We start from the raw sequence: 5,466 nt of genomic DNA, 5'->3' as shown, positions 1-5,466 counted from the left end.
TATTAATAGAATCTGCGCGTTATCGTACTGTTAAACACGCTTATACATTATAATTCATCCATATTGCTTAGCTATAGTCATGGCTTAAATATACAAGGTTATTGCACATAGCCAAATTGTTATCAAATAAAAATAAAATGGCAGCGTAAGGGTACAGTACTACAGTCCATATCATAGCATATAATATCATAATAATATAGCCAGTATACGTCGTCCCCTTACGCTGCCATTTTAATTCCTTAACGTGATAAAATGATATAGTGGGGGTACTATTGCAATAACCTTGTATATTTAAGCCATGGCTATAGTTTACAACACCCGCAAACCAACCACCGATTGACGAAAAATACTTCGGCTCTGCGTTTTCAGGTCTTTTCAATTTTTATTATTTGTAAAAACATTTTGAATACTGAATTGTGAGCATTTACTTTTTCATAACAATTATATTTATTCGTTTATATTTACTATGTCTGTCGTTGAAGAATGTATGTGGTAAAAAAAAAAATAATTTAAATCCGACAAATTGGGCACGACATATAAGTGCGTGTAAAACAGTAAAAAAAAAAATTCTTCTTCAAGTTTATTTACATATTTTAAAAAATCTACTACGCCTTCTAGTTATTCTACCGGAATAGTTTTTGAACCGGAATTTAATGCAAAAAAATTTAAAAAAACTGGTAAGTGTTATGATATATTACCTAGTGTATAAGTTGTTGTAAATTAATTTTCTGTTAAATATGTAATTCCTAGACCTTTATGGCCCTATGTATAGTTTACAGTCATTCTAATGAGTTTAAACTCATATTTTTAATCATATCATTTTTAAGAAAGACATTTGAGATCATACATCTATTTTTTTATGTTACAATATTTTTATTTTAACTCTTTTTATAACAGAATATTTGCTGATTACTATACTTAACAGTTAACAATCTTTAATTGACTAATTGTATGTAGCTATAAGAATAAATAGTTAGCCAGGTACTGCACAGTTAGTGTTTTAGAACTGCGTATTTTATTTTGATCTGCACAATTTGTGTTGTACTGCACACTGGTACAAGGGCTGGACTATTTACTAAGTACTCATTTAGTGTAATAATTGAAATTTTTAAAAAAAATTTTCCATTTCTTTAAAATTATTTTTTATACTTATTATCATAATAGTTGTATGCTTGTAAACAATAAGGGACATTGATATATTTATATATTGTGGGTTTGTCTTGATTTTTAAACTTTTATTTAATGGATAAAATAATTAATACAATTTTTTAGTGATTATCTGTATATCTATAAAGTGTATTAAATATAAATTGGATATATTTCCTAATATCATAGACAACTTTTTCTTTATATCGAACAGAGAATGATGTTACATGTCATAACAGCTTTGAAAATCAAAATATGTTTGTTCCAGTTTTTGATAAAGTAGGAAGTATGTATTATATTTTTTTTATAATAATAATAATAATAATAATATATATAATTTAAAAGTAACCTTTTTTTTCTTTATAGAAAATAAAAATGTATATTCAAATGAGATAACTGTTCCAGAAGTCATTGAAGTACAAGGTATAGGTAGTTTATTAGTTCTTATAATTTTTTCTGATATTACTATATGTAACATATTTTTCTTTATGATGAATAGAGCATAACAATGCATGTGATAATGAAACACCGGAAGATCCAATTTCAATCACCATCGATGTTGAAGGTATATAATAAAGAATTTTTGAATTTTTAACATTATGTATAAACAATTGTTTTCTTTATATTGAACAGAGAATGAATTTTCATGTCCTAACAACAGCTTTGAAGATCAAAATATGTCTGTTCTAGTTTTCGATAAAGTAGAAGTTATGCATTTTATTTTTTTTATTATAATTATAATATGTATAATTTCAAAGTAACTTTTTTTTTCTTTATAGAAAATAAAAATGTATGTTCAAATGAGATAACTGATCCAGAAGTCATTGAAGGACAAGGTATAATTTTTAATGTAACTACCAACTGAATTTTAAACCTACATAATACTTGCCAATCACCAAGGTTTGGCAAGTTAACTATTTATTTTTAACTTTTTAAGTTAGTTAATATTGAAAAATAAAAGTTAAGTTTAAAATTAAAAGTTGCGTTAATTTTTTTTCAGCTTGTAAAATTTATATAAAAATAATATTTTTAAATATAAAATTTAAAAAATATATATATTATTTTTTAGGAGATAGAAATTTCAACCTAGAAAGAACATTTAAAAATGATCCAGCTAATTTCATCAAAATGACTTCTTTGACTCATGAAATTAGGAATTTAATTTTGGAATATGGTCCATGTCAACCATATTTGAATGACATGCCTGAAAAGATTTTCCCAAAGACTAACAAAAGAAGTTTCAATGACATTCACTATTACCGAGTTCATCCTGATAAAACTAAACACCATAGAGATTGGCTTTCTTATTCACCGAGTCAAAATAAAATTTATTGCTTGCACTGTTTTTTGTTTGGAACCAATTTACATAGTTCCCTAGCTAAATCTTGGACAAAAGAAGGATTTAATTCATGGAAAAATTGTGTGCATGCAATTCATATTCATGAAACTTCAGTAGATCATGTAACTTCTTCATTAAAATTTAATTTGAGACAAACAAGTGTACCTATTTTACCAGCCCTTCAAAACCAACGAAAAACTCAAGTTGCTATGAACAGGCAAGTTATTACAGAATTAGTAGACATTGTTTTATACTTAGCACATCATAACCTTGCTTTTAGAGGGCATACAGATACAGGGATCTCTAATATTCGAAATGGTAATTTCAAGGATCTAGTAATTTTAATGGCAAAAAACTCTATACCGTTATCAGAACACTTACACAAAATTGAAAGTTCAGGAAAAAAAGAATACTCTTTTGTAACTTGGCAACGTCAAAACCAACTCATTGAATCTATTTCAGAAGAAATTTCATCGCAAATTCAATTAGCCATAAAAAAATCTCATATGTTCAGTATATCTGTAGATTCAACATTTGATGCATCGAGGAAAGAACAAGTGTCTTTTGTGGTTCGCTACGTTGATGAGTCGTTAGGAGATGTATTTGAAAGAGTTGTTGCAGTAAAAGAATCTCCTGCTACTAGTGGACGAGATCTATATGATTTATTTATAACGATTATGGAAAAACAAAAATATCATTGGAAAGAAGAACTTGTTGGGCAATCCTATGACGGTGCAAGTAATATGTCGGGAAATTATAAAGGTCTTCAAGTCCGCATTAAACAAGAAAATCCTCGAGCATTATTTATTTGGTGCCATGCACACCGTTTAGCACTTATAGTCAAACAAGCTGTTTCATCAGACTCCAATGCAATAGATTTGTTTGGTCATTTAGAATCATTATATGTGTTTATTTGGTGCTCCAAAAAAAGAGCTGCTTTATTTCGAGAAAACCAAATTAAACACTCCCAGTCTCATGCTGTAAAGCGTGTAAGTACCACTCGTTGGAGTTCACATTCAGCAGCTTTAAATACTGTATTAAAATGTCATGATGCGTTGCTAAAAACTTTAAGCCAAATTAAAGACTACGAGAAAGGTGACCCTATAATACGTTCTACTTGCAGTGGCCTCGTAACATATTTTAGGTCATACAAATTTGTATTAACAGCTTTTGTGTTCAAAAGTATATTTCTTATATTAGAACCGGCAGTTTCAATCTCGTGATTTAGATATTTTACTAGCTACAAATATTCTTTAAAATTCAATATCAAAATTTATTAAATTAAGAAAGGAATTTAAAATTGTTAAAAACATGGCTGATGAATTTTTGGAAAGTAGTGCTATATCATTTGATCCACTAAAAATTACAAGAAAAAAAAAGTTCCTAGAATGGCAGGTATTATAATATATTTTATTATATAATATTAAATTTTCAAAAATGTTCTGTCGATTTAAAATTTAATTTAATTTGTATTGTTTTTATGTATAGGTGAAATGGCATGTGATGAACAAGTGATCCATTAAAAAAATTTGAAGTACAAATATTCAATTCTGTTATTGATATAACACTATCTCAATTGAAAACTCGTTTTGATTCAACAAATATCGGTGCTTTAAAAGATATGTCTCTACTTTCAAGAAGAAGGATTAAAGAAATAAATAGAAATCCAAATTCTCTTCCTCGTGACTCTTTTGAAAAGTTATGTTTGATGCATACAATGATTGATAGAGATATTTTAATTACAGAATATCTACAATTTTGTAATAACTTCATAGACATTGAAAGTTCTGTGCTACTCCCTAAAACTCTTCATGGTTCATTTAATAATTATGAAGATCAAAATGATGAAGAATGTAATCTTGATATTGATTATAATTTTGATGTGGATGATGATAATGATGACAATAGAGAGAGTGCCGAACAAGATAAAACAAATATGGCCAGCACACTACAAATTTTTAAAATATTCTGTACAGCACTATAGCTAATTTAGCTAATGTATTTCCAAATCTGTTTTATGTTCTAAAACTAAGCGTAACTCTACCAGTTACTAGCTGTAGTGTAGAAAGAAGCTTTTCAAAACTGAAGCTTATTAAAACAAAATTAAGAACTTCTATGATACAAGAACGACTTGAACATTTAATTAAAATCAGCTGTGAAAGAGATATTCATCCGAACATCGAAAATATAATTAATTCTATGGCAGGTAAAAGCTCTGTACTTAATAAATGTTTAATATACTAAACAAAATTAAGGTTTTTTTGTACTATTATATTATTATGTATTGATGTATATTACATGTGGATACTATAAAGTAATATACAGAATGTGAAGAATGTTCCACAAGGATATATTCATTTGCATCCAAGTAAAAATCAGTTTTTTTTTTCCATTATAGGTACCTACTTACAAACTGAAAATTATTTAAAATCATAATATTATTGACAATAATAGTTTGAAACATCAACATTTATTAAGAAATAAATTGTAAAATGTCCAACTTAATTTTTATCAGAAGAAGCATTGCATGCACATAATAGCATAGCATATAATACCTACATTACCTACCTAATAGTCAGAACTTAAATCTTAATTTGTGGTAAAGTGCTATTAATTATCTTGTTAACCTCTTTACCATATAGTAAGCATCCAATATTTATAAGTTATAACATAAATAGTGTCTAGTCTAGGTCTAGTAAGTCACTTTGGAATTAGGTATAATAAGGTTGGTAAAATTTCAATTTAAAATAAAAGTATGTATGATGGCTTCTGATATGGTTTATCTAATAAAAGAAATGTCTTATAAAGAGAAACTTTACTTTACTAGTGAAGAGATCAACTTTTTATGTATAAAATACAATATGTATATATGTGTATATATATATTTATTGTAAACGTAAAATATTATTGGTCAGGGGGTGGTGGTGTTCAATAATTTTAAACGTTTGCCCTACCTCATTTTTTTGGTTTCGGCGCCACTG

General features: G+C 27.4%; 1 pseudogene; it reads left to right on the top strand.

Moving 5' to 3' along the window:
• The first annotated feature begins 466 nt into the window (after nt 1–466).
• LOC111026653 lies at nt 467–4,729 on the top strand (annotated as a pseudogene).
• The last annotated feature ends 737 nt before the right edge of the window (nt 4,730–5,466 follow it).

This window comes from Myzus persicae, unplaced genomic scaffold (assembly GCF_001856785.1).
Source record: "Myzus persicae strain clone G006 unplaced genomic scaffold, MPER_G0061.0, whole genome shotgun sequence".
NCBI classification, from domain to species: domain Eukaryota; kingdom Metazoa; phylum Arthropoda; class Insecta; order Hemiptera; family Aphididae; genus Myzus; species Myzus persicae.
This window is presented reverse-complemented; position numbering and strand designations above follow the sequence as displayed.